At 46.8% G+C, this 16,906-nt stretch overlaps 8 non-coding genes across 8 annotated transcripts; all 8 read right to left on the reverse strand.

The window, feature by feature from the left end:
• Positions 1 to 448: 448 nt before the first annotated feature.
• LOC126185283 (5S ribosomal RNA) lies at positions 449 to 567 on the reverse strand. Its single transcript, XR_007537044.1, has one exon. It is a non-coding gene; the product is annotated as a 5S ribosomal RNA (ribosomal RNA).
• An 875-nt stretch (positions 568 to 1,442) lies between these two features.
• Positions 1,443 to 1,561, reverse strand: LOC126185334 (5S ribosomal RNA). Its single transcript, XR_007537094.1, has one exon. It is a non-coding gene; the product is annotated as a 5S ribosomal RNA (ribosomal RNA).
• Positions 1,562 to 2,418: 857 nt separating this feature from the next.
• LOC126185312 (5S ribosomal RNA) lies at positions 2,419 to 2,537 on the reverse strand. The gene has a single exon (XR_007537072.1). It is a non-coding gene; the product is annotated as a 5S ribosomal RNA (ribosomal RNA).
• An 843-nt stretch (positions 2,538 to 3,380) lies between these two features.
• LOC126185356 (5S ribosomal RNA) lies at positions 3,381 to 3,499 on the reverse strand. Its single transcript, XR_007537115.1, has one exon. It is a non-coding gene; the product is annotated as a 5S ribosomal RNA (ribosomal RNA).
• An 879-nt stretch (positions 3,500 to 4,378) lies between these two features.
• LOC126186443 (5S ribosomal RNA) lies at positions 4,379 to 4,497 on the reverse strand. Its single transcript, XR_007537537.1, has one exon. It is a non-coding gene; the product is annotated as a 5S ribosomal RNA (ribosomal RNA).
• An 856-nt stretch (positions 4,498 to 5,353) lies between these two features.
• LOC126185332 (5S ribosomal RNA) lies at positions 5,354 to 5,472 on the reverse strand. The gene has a single exon (XR_007537092.1). It is a non-coding gene; the product is annotated as a 5S ribosomal RNA (ribosomal RNA).
• Positions 5,473 to 6,293: 821 nt separating this feature from the next.
• On the reverse strand, positions 6,294 to 6,412 carry LOC126185930 (5S ribosomal RNA). Its single transcript, XR_007537232.1, has one exon. It is a non-coding gene; the product is annotated as a 5S ribosomal RNA (ribosomal RNA).
• An 827-nt stretch (positions 6,413 to 7,239) lies between these two features.
• Positions 7,240 to 7,358, reverse strand: LOC126186594 (5S ribosomal RNA). Its single transcript, XR_007537659.1, has one exon. It is a non-coding gene; the product is annotated as a 5S ribosomal RNA (ribosomal RNA).
• Between the last annotated feature and the right edge of the window lie 9,548 nt (positions 7,359 to 16,906).

Raw genomic sequence — 16,906 nt, forward strand, 5'->3', positions numbered from 1 at the left:
TGTCTGCGTAGTTTGCAGTGCATTCGCACCATTCCTATCCCTGTCCCTGTCCCCGTCCCGACTTGTCCCGACTTTGCTCGACTGCCGCTCGCTGCCGCTCGGGTCGTGGTCCATATGACAGCGCAAGCACGACAAACGTCTGCGGGACGAGACGAGACGAGACGACTAAGGAATAAATTCGTGGTTACCAATCAAATTTGGAACTCTACACTCCTACACAACAATAGGCGGTGACGTATTTCAGAAATCACCTGCCGATTCGTACTGTTTTATCGTTTTCAAAGTCTTCTTGGCAAACTTGGTTAGCACATTCTCCCTCAAACTGAGTTAATTACTGCATTTTCGTACCATTACAGTAGTTTAAAAGGCTTAAGGAAGCATCTTTGTCACAACAGAAAGGTAGTTTGAAAATTGTTCTGGCGACATAACAAAAAAAAAACAGGAAGGGAGCCAACAGCACCCGGGTTTCCGACGCGGTCACCCATCCAAGTACTAGCCGGGCCCGATGATGCTTAATTTCGGTGATCGGACGAGAACCGGTGTATTCATCATGGTATGGCCGTTGGCGCTCATCTAATGTAGGAGCACGGCAGAATTCGCGTTCGGCAATTCTCCCACCACACAAAATGTTAGTTTTCGGCCGCATTTGACGAAAGCGCTTCCTACCGCAACCGCCAGTTCCTCGAGGACGGCGCGGGGAGGCGCGCCCGGCGTCCCAGCAGAGTGACGGCCGAATTGTCGGGCGCACCGCCGCGTGTGTGAGACGCACTGCGGCTCGTTGCACCCCCTGTCATTCGCTGGGCGCGTGCAGCCTTCGACACTAGCGGAGGACGCATCTTGTCCCTGGTGTACAGCGGAGGGCCTGTGCGGGGTGTGGCAGTGTCGTGCTGGAGGGCCCACTGGTAGCGATGTGGGCTTCCTCGCCTCGCCTCGCCTCGCCTCGCCTCGCCTCGCTTCGCCTCGCCACACACCAGGTGTCTGCGTAGTTTGCAGTGAATTCGCACCATTCCTATCCCTGTCCCTGTCCCCGTCCCGACTTGTCCCGACTTTGCTCGACTGCCGCTCGCTGCCGCTCGGGTCGTGGTCCATATGACAGCGCAAGCACGACAAACGTCTGCGGGACGAGATGAGACGAGACGAGACGAGACAACTAAGGAATAAATTCGTGTTTACAAATCAAATTTGTAACTCTACACTCCTACACAACAATAGGCGGTGACGTATTTCAGAAATCACCTGCCGATTCGTACTGTTTTGTCGTTTTCAAAGTCTTCTTGGCAAACTTGGTTAGCAAATTCTCCCTCAAACTGAGTTAATTACTGCATTTTCGTACCATTACAGTAGTTTAAAAGGCTTAAGGAAGCATCTTTGTCACAACAGAAAGGTAGTTTGAAAATTGGGCTGGCGACATAACAAAAAAAAAAAAAAAAAAACAGGAAGGGAGCAAACAGCACCCTGGTTTCCCACGCGGTCACCCATCCAAGTACTAGCCGGGCCCGATGATGCTTAATTTCGGTGATCGGACGAGAACCGGTGTATTCATCATGGTATGGCCGTTGGCGCTCATCTAATGTAGGAGTACGGCAGAATTCGCGTTCGGCTTTTCTCCCAACACACAAAATGATAGTTTTCGGCCGCATTTGACGAAAGCGCTTCCTTCCGCAACCGCCAGTTCCTCGAGGACGGCGCGGAGAGGCGCGCCCGGCGTCCCAGCAGAGTGACGGCCGAATTGTCGGGCGCACCGCCGAGTGTGTGAGACGCACTGCTGCTCGTTGCACCCCCTGTTTTCCGCTGGGCGCGTGCAGCCTTCGACACTAGCGGAGGACGCATCTTGTCCCTGGTGTTCAGCGGAGGGCCTGTGCGGGGTGCGGCAGCGTCGTGCTGGAAGGCCCACTGGTAGCGATGTGGGCTTCCTCGCCTCGCCTCGCCTCGCCTCGCCTCGCCTCGCCTCACACCAGGTGTCTGCGTAGTTTGCAGTGAATTCGCCTCATTCCTATCCCTGTCCCTGTCCCCGTCCCGACTTATCCCGACTTTGCTCGACTGCCGCTCGCTGCCGCTCGGGTCGTGGTCCATATGACAGCGCAAGCACGACAAACGTATGCGGGACGAGACGACACGAGACGAGACGAGACGACTAAGGAATAAATTCGTGGTTACAAATCAAATTTGGAACTCTACACTCCTACACAACAATAGGCGGTGACGTATATAAGAAATCACCTGCCGATTCGTACTGTTTTGTCGTTTTCAAAGTCTTCTTGGCAAATTTGGTTAGCACATTCTCCCTCAAACTGAGTTAATTACTGCATTTTCGTACCATTACAGTAGTTCAAAAGGCTTAAGGAAGCATCTTTGTCACAACAGAAAGGTAGTTTGAAAATTGGGCTGGCGACATAACAAAAAAAAATACAGGAAGGGAGCCAACAGCACCCGGCTTTCCCAGGCGGTCACCCATCCTAGTACTAGCCGGGCCCGATGATGCTTAATTTCGGTGATCGGACGAGAACCTGTGTATTCATCATGGTATGGCCGTTGGCGCTCATCTAATGTAGGAGCACGGCAGAATTCGCGTTCGGCTTTTCTCCCAACACAAAAAAATGTTAGTTTTCGGCCGCATTTGACGAAAGCGCTTCCTTCCGCAACCGCCAGTTCCTCGAGGACGGCGCGGGGAGGCGCGCCCGGCGTCCCAGCAGAGTGACGGCCGAATTGGCGGGCGCACCGCCGCGTGTGTGAGACGCACTGCTGCTCGTTGCACCCCCTGTCATTCGCTGGGAGCGTGCAGACTTTAGCGGATTACGCATCTTGTCCCTGGTGTTCAGCGGAGGGCCTGTGCGGGGTGCGGCAGTGTCGTGCTGGAGGGCCCACTGGTAGCGATGTGGGCTTCCTCGCCTCGCCTCGCCTCGCCTCGCCTTGCCTCGCCTCACACCAGGTGTCTGCGTAGTTTGCAGTGCATTCGCACCATTCCTATCCCTGTCCCTGTCCCCGTCCCGACTTGTCCCGACTTTGCTCGACTGCCGCTCGCTGCCGCTCGGGTCGTGGTCCATATGACAGCGCAAGCACGACAAACGTCTGCGGGACGAGACGAGACGACTAAGGAATACATTCGTGGTTACAAATCAAATTTGGAACTCTACACTCCTACACAACAATAGGCGGTGACGTATTTCAGAAATCACCTGCCGATTCGTACTGTTTTGTCGTTTTCAAAGTCTTCTTGGCAAACTTGGTTAGCACATTCTCCCTCAAACTGAGTTAATTACTGCATTTTCATACCATTACAGTAGTTTCAAAGGCTTAAGGAAGCATATTTGTCGCAACAGAAAGGTAGTTTGAAAATTGGGCTGGCGACATAACAAAAAAAAAAAAAAAAACAGGAAGGGATCCAAAAGCACCCGGGTTTCCCAGGCGGTCACCCATCCAAGTACTAGCCGGGCCCGATGATGCTTAACTTTGGTGATCGGACGAGAACCGGTGTATTCATCATGGTATGGCCGTTGGCACTCACCTAATGTAGGAGCACGGCAGAATTCGCGTTCGGCTTTTGTCCGAACACACAAAATGTTGGTTTTCGGCCGCATTTGACGAAAGCGCTTCCTTCCGCAACCGCCAGTTCCTCGAGGACGGCGCGGGGAGGCGCGCCCGGCGTCCCAGCAGAGTGACGGCCGAATTGTCGGGCAAACCGCCGCGTGTGTGAGACGCACTGCTGCTCGTTGCACCCCCTGTCATTCGCTGGGCGCGTGCAGCCTTCGACACTAGCGGAGGACGCATCTTGTCCCTGGTGTACAGCGGAGGGCCTGTGCGGGGTGCGGCAGTGTCGTGCTGGAGGGCCCACTGGTAGCGATGTGGGCTTCCTCGCCTCGCCTCGCCTCGCCTCGCCTCGCCTCGCCTCGCCTCGCCTCGCCTCGCCTTGCCTCACACCAGGTGTCTGCGTAGTTTGCAGTGAATTCGCACCATTCCTATCCCTGTCCCTGTCCCCGTCCCGACTTGTCCCGACTTTGCTCGACTGCCGCTCGCTGCCGCTCGGGTCGTGGTCCATATGACAGCGCAAGCACGACAAACGTCTGCGGGACGATACGAGACGAGACGAGACGAGACGACTAAGGAATAAATTCGTGTTTACAAATCAAATTTGGAACTCTACACTCATACACAACAATAGGCGGTGACGTATTTCAGAAATCACCTGCCGATTCGTACTGTTTTGTCGTTTTCAAAGTCTTCTTGGCAAACTTGGTTAACAAATTCTCCCTCAAACTGAGTTAATTACTGCATTTTCGTACCATTACAGTAGTTTAAAAGGCTTAAGGAAGCATCTTTGTCACAACAGAAAGGTAGTTTGAAAATTGGGCTGGCGACATAACAAAAAAAAAAGGAAGGGAGCCAACAGCACCCGGGTTTCCCACGCGGTCACCCATCCAAGTACTAGCCGGGCCCGCTGATGCTTAACTTCGGTGATCAGACGAGAACCGGTGTATTCATCATGGTATGGCCGTTGGCGCTCATCTAATGTAGGAGCACGGCAGAATTCGCGTTCGGCTTTTCTCCCAACACACAAAATGTTAGTTTTCGGCCGCATTTGACGAAAGCGCTTCCTTCCGCAACCGCCAGTTCCTCGAGGACGGCGCGGGGAGGCGCGCCCGGCGTCCCAGCAGAGTGACGGCCGAATTGGCGGGCGCACCGCCGCGTGTGTGAGACGCACTGCTGCTCGTTGCACCCCCTGTTATTCGCTGGGCGCGTGCAGCCTTCGACACTAGTGGAGGACGCATCTTGTCCCTGGTGTTCAGCGGAGGGCCTGTGCGGGGTGCGGCAGTGTCGTGCTGGAGGGCCCACTGGTAGCGATGTGGGCTTCCTCGCCTCGCCTCGCCTCGCCGCGCCTCGCCTCGCCTCACACTAGGTGTCTGCGTAGTTTGCAGTGCATTCGCACCATTCCTATCCCTGTCCCTGTCCCCGTCCCGACTTGTCACGACTTTGCTCGACTGCCGCTCGCTGCCGCTCGGGTCGTGGTCCATATGACAGCGCAAGCACGACAAACGTCTGCGGGACGAGACGAGACGTGACGAGACGAGACGACTAAGGAATAAATTCGTGGTTACAAATCAAATTTGGAACTCTACACTCCTACACAACAATAGGCGGTGACGTATATAAGAAATCACCTGCCGATTCGTACTGTTTTGTCGTTTTCAAAGTCTTCTTGGCAAACTTGGTTAGAACATTCTCCCTCATACTGAGTTAATTACTGCATTTTCGTACCATTACAGTAGTTTAAAAGGCTTAAGGAAGCATCTTTGTCACAACAGAAAGGTAGTTTGAAAATTGGGCTGGCGACATAACAAAAAAACATAAGGAAGGGAGCCAACAGCACCCGGGTTTCCCAGGCAGTCACCCATCCAAGTACTAGCCGGGCCCGAAGATGCTTAACTTCTGTGATCGGACGAGAACCGGTGTATTCATCATGGTATGGCCGTTGGCGCTCATCTAATGTAGGAGCACGGCAGAATTCGCGTTCGGCTTTTCTCCCAACACACAAAATGTTAGTTTTCGGCCGCATTTGACGAAAGCGCTTCCTTCCGCTACCGCCAGTTCATCGAGGACGGCGCGGGGAGGCGCGCCCGGCGTCCCAGCAGAGCGACGGCCGAATTGGCGGGCGCACCGCCGCGTGTGTGAGACGCACTGCTGCTCGTTGCACCCCCTGTCATTCGCTGGGCGCGTGCAGCCTTCGACACTAGCGGAGGACGCATCTTGTCCCTGGTGTTCAGTGGAGCGCCTGTGCGGGGTGCGGCAGTGTCGTGCTGGAGGGCCCACTGGTAGCGATGTGGGCTTCCTCGCCTCGCCTCGCCTCACACCAGGTGTCAGCGTAGTTTGCAGTGCATTCGCACCATTCCTATCCCTGTCCCTGTCCCCGTCCCGACTTGTCCCGACTTTGCTCGACTGCCGCTCGCTGCTTCTCGGGTCGTGGTCCATATGACAGCGCAACCACGACAAACGTCTGCGGGACGAGACGAGACGTCTAAGGAATAGATTCGTGGTTACAAATCAAATTTGGAACTCTACACTCCTACACAACAATAGGCGGTGACGTATATAAGAAATCACCTGCCGATTCGTACTGTTTTGTCGTTTTCAAAGTCTTCTTGGCAAACTTGGTTAGCACATTCTCCCTCAAACTGAGTTAATTACTGCATTTTCGTACCATTACAGTAGTTTAAAAGGCTTAAGGAAGCATCTTTGTCACAACAGAAAAGTAGTTTGAAAATTGGGCTGGCGACATAACAAAAAAACAAAAGGAAGGGAGCCAACAGCACCCGGGTTTCCCAGGCGGTCACCCATCCAAGTACTAGCCGGGCCCGATGATGCTTAACTTCGGTGATCGGACGAGAACCGGTGTATTCATCATGGTATGGCCGTTGGCGCTCATCTAATGTAGGAGCACGGCAGAATTCGCGTTCGGCTTTTCTCCCAACACACAAAATGTTAGTTTTCGGCCGCATTTGACGAAAGCGCCTCCTTCCGCAACCGCCAGTTCTTCGAGGACGGCGCGGGGAGGCGCGCCCGGCGTCCCAGCAGAGCGACGGCCGAATTGGCGGGCGCACCGCCGCGTGTGTGAGACGCACTGCTGCTCGCTGCACCCCCTGTTATTCGCTGGGCGCGTGCAGCCTTCGACACTAGCGGAGGACGCATCTTGTCCCTGGTGTTCAGCGGAGGGCCTGTGCGGGGTGTGGCAGTGTCGGGCTGGAGGGCGCCACTGGTAGCGATGTGGGCTTCCTCGCCTCGCCTCGCCTCGCCTCACACCAGGTGTCTGCGTAGTTTGCAGTGCATTCGCACCATTCATATCCCTGTCCCTGTCCCCGTCCCGACTTGTCCCGACTTTACTCGACTGCCGCTCGCTGCCGCTCGGGTCGTGGTCCATATGACAGCGCAAGCACGACAAACGTCTGCGGGACGAGACGAGACGTCTAAGGAATTCATTCGTGGTTACAAATCAAATTTGGAACTCTACACTCCTACACAACAATAGGCGGTGACGTATTTCAGAAATCACCTGCCGATTCGTACTGTTTTGTCGTTTTCAAAGTCTTCTTGGCAAACTTGGTTAGCACATTCTCCCTCAAACTGAGTTAATTACTGCATTTTCTTACCATTACAGTAGTTAAAATGGCTTAAGGAAGCATCTTTGTCACAACAGAAAGGTAGTTTGAAAATTGGGCTGGCGACATAACAAAAAAACAAAAGGAAGGTAGCCAACAGCACCCGGGTTTCCCAGGCGTTCACCCATCCAAGTACTAGCCGGGCCCGATGATGCTTAACTTCGGTGATCGGACGAGAACCGGTGTATTCATCATGGTATGGCCGTTGGCGCTCATCTAATGTAGGAGCACGGCAGAATTCGCGTTCGGCTTTTCTCCCAACACACAAAATGTTAGTTTTCGGCCGCATTTGACGAAAGCGCTTCCTTCCGCAACCGCCAGTTCATCGAGGACGGTGCGGGGAGGCGCGCCCGGCGTCCCAGCAGAGCGACGGCCGAATTGTCGGGCGCACCGCCGCGTGTGTGAGACGCACTGCTGCTCGTTGCACCCCCTGTCATTCGCTGGGCGCGTGCAGCCTTCGACACTAGCGGAGGACGCATCTTGTCCCTGGTGTTCAGCGGAGGGCCTGTGCGGCGTGTGGCAGTGTCGTGCTGGAGGGCGCCACTGGTAGCGATGTGCGCTTCCTCGCCTCGCCTCGCCTCACCTCACACCAGGTGTCTGCGTAGTTTGCAGTGCATTCGCACCATTCCTATCCCTGTCCCTGTCCCCGTCCCGACTTGTCCCGACTTTGCTCGACTGCCGCTCGCAGTCGCTCGGGTCGTGGTCCATATGACAGCGCAAGCACGACAAACGTCTGCGGGACGAGACGAGACGTGACGAGACGAGACGACTAAGGAATAAATTCGTGGTTTGAAAGGTCTCTGTTGGATTCCTTTCATGTTTAATTTCTTAAATCTGTTGCCATTTATGGAATAAATTCCTCTTCTAAATGTACTGTGGCGTTTCTGACTATCTGGGAGGAGACTGAGCAGTGGAACGTGTTACTTTTACACATAAACAAGAACGATCTGTAACACTACTACACTTTAAAGCACAGTTTATATGTAATTCTTATATGTAATTCATGTCACACAGTCTCATACGGAACCTACATCCACTTTCTTTTATATACTGTATATGGTAAGATACTGTCATCCCCCTTCCCTTTTGTGTGAGAGGATGAATGAGTATAAGTATTTCTAGTTGCATGCTTGAGGGTAGCAGACAAGCCTGTCTGCTAGAGAACAGTAGGACCAACGTCGGAACAGGTAGCTACGCTTCCTAAAAGCAAAGAGGTTTCTATCCTTAGTATGGTCCTGTCCGTCCGTTGTCATGTTGGTATAGGAAGCTGCCCCTCTGGCCACTTCCGTTGGTCTTTGTGAGCCACCCCTCAGGAAGTACGCTCGGCAGTAAGGCAGTTGCTGTGTGGCCGTGGCGAGCGTCTGAAGTGGTAAGATCTCCGGCTAAGCGCGTGTCTGTTAAGTCCGTAGGACAATGGATTTCTTAAGTTCAGCCTAACTGAAAATTTAATCACCTTGATTTCAGGTTTAGCTCTAAAATATCTAATGCTATCTTAAAGTGCAGCGGAGTGTAATTCTCGTGTTAAATTCAGATTATTTTGCGGTAGTTGCTTTGTTACTACTTTGTGAGTAAAGTGGAACCACGTGTTGATCAGTAACTCTAACTAAGTTCATCAATCTTAAATGCGAATGTTTTTGTGATTATAACGTCTCGTTTTGACTATATTTTCAATATAGCAACTTTTCTTTATGTTCAGCTCACGTGGGGTGTACTTTGCGAGACCACTACCACGTGCTTATATAACTGTTTGACCCATCAGGTTAATAGTAAGACGTTAGTAACCAGTTCAAGGTTTTTCTTTTGTCAAGTGCTTTTCGATCTAATGTATTTTAATTATCAAAATTATTGTGGAGTTGTACGCTTTGTGTAAACCAAGTTGACCACGTGGAGCATGTGGTGTAATCATCAAAGTAGCCCTCAGCTATTCTTTTTGCGAAGACTTCACAAAGAGTTAATATGAATTTAGTATACCAGTGTGTGGTAATTACATGACGGACAGGATTGTGGTATGAACGTAATTTCTTTGGTTAAAAACTGAATCTGTTGGTTGTGGTTAATTTCTTCTTGCTTATGTTTCAATGTTCTTCGTGTGTTATTTTATGAATGCAGTGTTGTATCCAGTCTCCCAATCTTGGCTCCATAGTTTATGTGTTCCGTAAGATTACAATCTCACATTCTTTTCAATCGTAAATAAGGCACCAGCTCAGTTATAACTCACGTATAATATGCTGAAATTCCAATGAACAATCTTAAAATAAATTTTCAAGTATAAACTGATTTCTTTCTTTTTATTTAAATTCTCCTTTTTATATATATATTTTACCGGTTTTGTATGACTATTAAAAGATTATCATTAATGTTAGTCTGCTAAATATCTGATGAAACAGTTGCCCAGTAATACACGGTTAACGTCCCCAGACAGATCACGGCTTTTAACCCACTTTCATTGTCAACTAGCACCGATATCAGTATACCAAAATTAAAGTTACAATATTACACATCAGCATACCAAAATTAAAGCTACAACATTACACATGGCGACCCTGTTCTGTGATTCCGCTAGACTCTGGAATCTCTGAAACGTTAGATTGCGAGCGTGTTATAATCTTAATTTTTTTCCTACAGCGCTCAAACAACTTCTGTGTTGTTTCCGAGCAGACTTTCAAAAGATTCACGGCGTTGTTGATCGGCGTTGCGTTGTTTGTCTTGTTTTGTTTTTTATACTTGTGTGTTTTATATGTCTGTGTTTTTTATTCTCGCTTCTAAATTCCACTGTTTCGATCTAAGATAAAAATTTGTTTTGCGTGTGAAAAAGTGCGTACTAGGTTGGGTATCTTTCGTGTGACTGTCGTAATTTTTGTGGGACACATTTATTTTGATTAGTGTGTCGCATACCGGTTATAAATTGCACTAATGCAGACACGTAACCAAACTAAAAGTAAGCGGTCCGACAACCTAAGCAACATGGACCAAGGGGATAATTTAAATTCGAATGTTAACGCGTCGGGCGGTTCCGAAAATGCAATGGGGAATACTTCAGACGAAATGCAAGACAGGACGAATGGGCTCACATCAGAGCCACAAATTAATTTGCCTCCAACTAACCAAATTGATTTGGCAGAACTCATGAGAGCCTTATTGCAACAAAATAAAGAATCATCCGAAAAATCGATCCGCGAGCTAGGCGAACAAATAGACAAAAAACTAATCCAGCAGACAAATAAAGTCGACAAGTCGATGCAGAGAGTGTCCGATGATATCTCACAAAGAATAAACACTCTGGCAAGTGAGATAAAAAGTGATATTATGAAAGAATTAGGCCCTACTTTTGAACAAATCGATGATCGTCTGCAAGCTTTAGAACAGAGCAAGCAGAGGGGCGATACCGAATCTAAAGAAAGCGAAGAACGGCTACTTAGGAATTTCCAAGAGCTGAGGGAAGAATGCCAAAGGGAACACCAGCACGTAATCTCGAGAGTCCAAGAGGCGGAAACGCATTGTCCCACGTCCGTTAGCAACACAATAGCGGACAACAGTTTAGCGATCCACGCGTTGGAACAGCAAATAGAACAATTGAAGCAGACTGGGGCGGAGGACAAGAGACAAATTGATGATAAGATTGCGGCATTAGCGGACACTGTAGATACGATGAAGCTGACGGAAAGTGGGAACAATACTACACCGGTAGCGGCCGCAGAGACCGAAGAAGTGCGTTCGCTTCTTAGATTTCAGAAGGGACAGTTTGAAGTGAACAGACAACACAAAGCTGTAACAGGCGAATTACAAGAACGCGTGGCGCATCTGGAAAACCGCATGGCGTGTGATTCAGAACTCGCCAATAGCACTAAAAATAGCCGTACGAACAGTGCAGAGAGGGACTCCGGCCACGAGGAAGATTTTGACGACAGGGAAGAATGTAATTTAAGGTGCAGACATGAGAGAAACAGAAACATTCAAGGGCCTCGCCAGGAGGAAATGCGGGGATTTGATTTCAAACATTTCCTTACAATAAGAAAGTTTGAGATATTCCGAAATTCGCAAAAAGGAATACATCCACGTGCATGGCTCGAGCAATTTGAGTTTTGTCTTCCCCCCGACTGGGCAAGTTCACATAAGATAGAATATATGTGTGGCTATTTGGAAGGCGAACCGGCGATTCGCATGAGGTCGGCAGCGCGTCACTGCAACTCCACTCGGGAGTTTCGACAAGCCTTTCTGTCCGCCTATTGGTCGGAAGCGGCACAAGATAGGGTCAAACATGGCATAATTATGCTGCCAAATTTGAACCAGTCTGGTTTCGGCAGCCCTGCACGCCTATTCGACCACATGCTGCAGGCAAATCAATTTTTATACGACCCATACGGGCCTGCGGAACTAATTAGGATATGCATCACAAAATTGCCGATGCACTTGCGGCACGCCATTCTGGCGGGACGATGCAAAGAGGACGTGGAAACGTTCAAGACGCTTCTCCAAGAGTTGGAATACAATACAGGAGAATGCCCGCCTAATCAGGCACAAAGTTATTACGGGGCACAGCAGCGCGATCGCAGTCGTGGCCGTATTAATAATCAACGGCGTGATTGGTCGTCGCGACGCGAACGGAACAATAATCGGGACCGGCCGTATAGAAACTGGGGTGACAGTCGCGAACACAGGTGGAACAACGGAAATGATCGAGGACGTAGACAAGATCGTGAACGCTACAGGTACGGCAACCAGAATCGATACTACGATGAATACGGTGGGAATAGGACTGTAGGCGGAGCACCTCATGATGTTGAAATTCGGCCGGCTAACCCAAGACATAATCCAGCAAATAGAAATGGACAAAACCGGCAATGACAAACGATCAGCGCAGAAGGCGCCCAATCGGAACAAATGAGCGACATGGCAAATGACTAGAAAGGACAGTGAGAAGTAGAGAGGACGGTGAAGAGAGACAATTGATTAGTTTAAATTTATAACATGCATTTTGAATAATATGTTGGTAAAAATAGTGATAAAGATGTTTCTATGTGATGGATTGAAGTGATGTTTTAAAATTTTTTTTTTTTTGTGCAATTAGGATTTAGTTTGATTCAAACGTGAAGATAAAAGGTTTCTTTGTGAACGAGTAAAATGCTGTTTATGTTTTTTTTTGTGTGTGTAAATTGAGTGGAGTCGCTCCTGAGAGAAGCAAGATCGTTGCTGAATTAGTGCATAAACTCAGGGGAATATCCGATCTGTGGGTATTATGGGTCTGGCAAACCCAGGTCCCCAGCTGTTAGTAGCCTTGTTTCCGATTTTCTGCTTTCAGTGCTACTATCTATCTATTACTATTCTATATCTGTCAGTATAAATGAGGATCTCTTACTATAGTATGCGTGCTGTATGAATATTTTAAGATAGGAGAACTCTGAGAAAGGAATGAGTAAGTTTGGAATCTTGAAAACAGGATGAGATAATACGATTGTTTAACCATTGGCTTCCCAATATGCGATGATATGTTAATATTGATGATATATGTATTTTTTGTTCTTTATAGATGAGTGTGTAAAGTGCTGTCTGTGGATTTCGTGAGTATATTGATTCCCTTCAAGGTGAAAGAAGAATTGTGGTTTGTGTAATTTACGTGGCTCTGAAAGATTATTGTGGTAGTCAAATACGAGCAGCTTTTCAGCAAATGGAGAATGGAACGGAAATATGGATCCTTTTTGTAGTCTTGATTGATGTTGAGCCAAAGCCTAAAAAAATTATTCTGCGTTAATACTTGTCCTAGAAAAGCGACATTTATGTGTTTTGCTGATGCTGTGAGCATTACAGCTTACTGTTTTCGCTGGTGCGGGATGCACTGCAGCCTATATGATTTGTACTGAGGAAATTTCCCTCTTGAAGGTAGAGGATGATTAAATAATTTTGATTATGGGAACGAAGGAAAGCTTGGTTTAAGGTAATAAGGATAAAGCAAAACATTTGTCATTTAAACTACAGGAGGATTCGGATCTTTTGTGTCTGTTATAAGTTCAATATGTTAAGATGATACTGTTTTACAGAATAGAGGTGACCACAATTTTGCCATTCATGAGAAATGAATCCAGAATAACCACCACAGGCGAAATAACTGATTTGGAAGCGAAAGGTAACGTAAAGAAGGAACGAAATCGCAGCAAGATGGGTAAGAAAATGTAATATAACCTGTATAATGCATATATTTTTAACCTTCTCAGAGTCATCTGTGTGATTAATTGTTGTGATAACGTAATTTTAGGTGAAATTTTCTTACTGTTTTATGTGTGAATATATGAGTATGATAAATGTATAATTGCGAGTCTCTTTTCAGGTGTGCGAACTGGTATAAATGTTTTGGCGTGTAAATAACCATTGTTCTTTTTAATGTGTATGTTTAAGGAAAGTTCTCCATATTTATCACGTGACAAGACGTATGCCGCGAGCGTCAAGAAGAGGACGAATTAGAACAATGTTGTAGTGGTATATAGACGGTGTTGAAATAGCATTGAAGTAGATTATTGGGTTAACTAGTAGTGGATAAAAGTAGAATATTGAGTAATGCATGTTTATGGGTAGTTAGTTTGTAGAATAGACAACAGGTGTGCATGTATGTGTGTGTAAATAACATGTGAACCCTATGCTGTCCTGACCTATACTTGCGCAAGGCATAATCCTATTCATTTTAGTGAATTAATAAATAGCATTTGATTTATTAAAACGTAAGTGAACCACATTAGTGATGTGGATTTAAATATTATATTGTCAGTTAATTTAAATTTTTATTTTTATACTGTCAAGTCATTTCACTTTTATTTTTTTTACATTGTCAAGTCATTTAAATTTTATTTTATATTGTCGATTCATCTAATTTTTTTTATTTAAAAAAAATATTAAGTCTCACTTTGTTCTTAAAAATTGTGAAAGACAATACTAAGTGGTATTATGTATGACATTGTGTAATCACATAAGGATGATGAAAAATTTCTGTGAATGCAGTTGAGAACCTGAAAGCGAACCGGCAAAACTCTTAAGAGACAGCGGGAGCAGCCGGACTAGTTGTAAACTGGCGGTTTTCCCAGCGGGACACGCTGTCATCCGGGCCACTTTGGGAGCGCGGCCGACAACAAAAGGAGAGTAAGCGGCAAACACTTTCCCTTGTACCTGGAGCTAATGGGCGGCCGCCCCGGGCGACCTTTCCTCGAGGCGATGACCTGAGATGGGCGAGCGGTCCACCGCGCGGAAATCCATCTGCTGGCAACGCACCACACGCACGCGACCGTGACGAGACGGCCGCGGTGAAACTACACAAGGGGCGTGGAGCCTTTTGACAGGTACTGCCCAGAGAAACTTGCAGACGTCAACGACGCCTATCGACATTTCCTGATGGATGCCTACTGTCAAGCGACAGTAAATCTTGGTTCGATGTTCTCTGGTCGCTAAGGGTGGCACAAAAGAAGAGCCATTAAGTGTCATCCTTGCCCGAGAATATCAACCTGGCGTATCAAACGAGGATACCGCACGAATTTGACAATACAAACATGGAACCAAATCGAGATGTACGTGACACGAGAGAAACTTCATGAGAGGGCAGAGACGGCGGGATCGCACGCAACAGATGGACAAAAATCCCTACTGACAGCTGCGGCGACGAACCCCCCCCCCCTTTCCCTTATATTGTGCCTCGGAACAGTGGAACTACTGAGTGTGTCAGTGAACAGTGATTATACGGTTCTTAGTCCAGTGCATATACGTGTGTTTCTGTCAGAGAAACTCTGACTCGTGTGTTTTGCAGGAGTTCGATTTATTGGTGTTTATTAGACTGACTCTTGTATTTTGCAGGTGTTCTATTTATCTTTTTTAGACTTCGAATCTTGTGTTTTGCAGGTGTTTTATTTATAGGTGTTTTGTTTTGTTTTAGATGTTGACTATTGTACTGTTTTATTTATCAATGTTTGTTTTTGTGTGATGTATTAGATTTGTGATATTTTGTTTCGTAAATTCATTGCTGTGGCATTGCTTCGTTTATCAGTCAGATAGCTTTTTATTCTCATTGAACTGTGATCGATTAGCCTTTGCTTGGGGCATATTTACTGTGAGGAACCCCTTAAGGGTAACAATCACATAATTATTGTAGTTTCAGTATAATGACACAGTGCTCATTGTTTGCTAGCTAATTGAAATATAGTAGAGTGATTAAATGAGTGCCACATAGTTATTTTAATTCTACAAATTATTAGTTTTATACGATATAGAATTTTTTTGCGATAACCACTTTGTAAAACATGTTTTTTTTCTTATCATTTCGTTGCTTTTGCAGATTGTGCATTGTTATGTTCTGCTTTTTAATACCGATGTTATTTGATGTTCTTTTTTTTAATTGCTGTGGCACCTTTGCTATTTTCATCAATTTTGCTTGTTAATAAACAGTCACAAATTTTCCTGTGATCAGTTGGCTCTTGCAGTGAGCAAATACTGGTGAACTCCATAAGGGTAACAACCAGAAATTGTTTTCATATTAATGACACAGGAACCATTGTTTTTACTTGCTGACCGAATTAGGTCTACACTACCTTTTAAATAGGTGTCACAGATTGTATTCTTTTTTTTCTGTATGAAATTGGTAGATTCTAAAGATGTGTTGAAATTATTGTGTTTTAGCAAGTAGCTGGTGTCCTTTTGCCTTTTCTTTTACACTTTTGGTTTAAGTAGGGTGTGAGAAGCCTGCTTGGGAATGTCCTAGCATGGCTAGAAAATTCCCTGCACAGTCTTTTCCCGGAGCGTTGGGGTTATGAAAGGTCTCTGTTGGATTCCTTTCATGTTTAATTTCTTAAATCTGTTGCCATTTATGGAATAAATTCCTCTTCTAAATGTACTGTGGCGTTTCTGACTATCTGGGAGGAGACTGAGCAGTGGAACGTGTTACTTTTACACATAAACAAGAACGATCTGTAACACTACTACACTTTAAAGCACAGTTTATATGTAATTCTTATATGTAATTCATGTCACACAGTCTCATACGGAACCTACATCCACTTTCTTTTATATACTGTATATGGTAAGATACTGTCATCCCCCTTCCCTTTTGTGTGAGAGGATGAATGAGTATAAGTATTTCTAGTTGCATGCTTGAGGGTAGCAGACAAGCCTGTCTGCTAGAGAACAGTAGGACCAACGTCGGAACAGGTAGCTACGCTTCCTAAAAGCAAAGAGGTTTCTATCCTTAGTATGGTCCTGTCCGTCCGTTGTCATGTTGGTATAGGAAGCTGCCCCTCTGGCCACTTCCGTTGGTCTTTGTGAGCCACCCCTCAGGAAGTACGCTCGGCAGTAAGGCAGTTGCTGTGTGGCCGTGGCGAGCGTCTGAAGTGGTAAGATCTCCGGCTAAGCGCGTGTCTGTTAAGTCCGTAGGACAATGGATTTCTTAAGTTCAGCCTAACTGAAAATTTAATCACCTTGATTTCAGGTTTAGCTCTAAAATATCTAATGCTATCTTAAAGTGCAGCGGAGTGTAATTCTCGTGTTAAATTCAGATTATTTTGCGGTAGTTGCTTTGTTACTACTTTGTGAGTAAAGTGGAACCACGTGTTGATCAGTAACTCTAACTAAGTTCATCAATCTTAAATGCGAATGTTTTTGTGATTATAACGTCTCGTTTTGACTATATTTTCAATATAGCAACTTTTCTTTATGTTCAGCTCACGTGGGGTGTACTTTGCGAGACCACTACCACGTGCTTATATAACTGTTTGACCCATCAGGTTAATAGT

This window comes from Schistocerca cancellata, chromosome 4, assembly GCF_023864275.1.
Source record: "Schistocerca cancellata isolate TAMUIC-IGC-003103 chromosome 4, iqSchCanc2.1, whole genome shotgun sequence".
Classification (NCBI taxonomy): domain Eukaryota; kingdom Metazoa; phylum Arthropoda; class Insecta; order Orthoptera; family Acrididae; genus Schistocerca; species Schistocerca cancellata.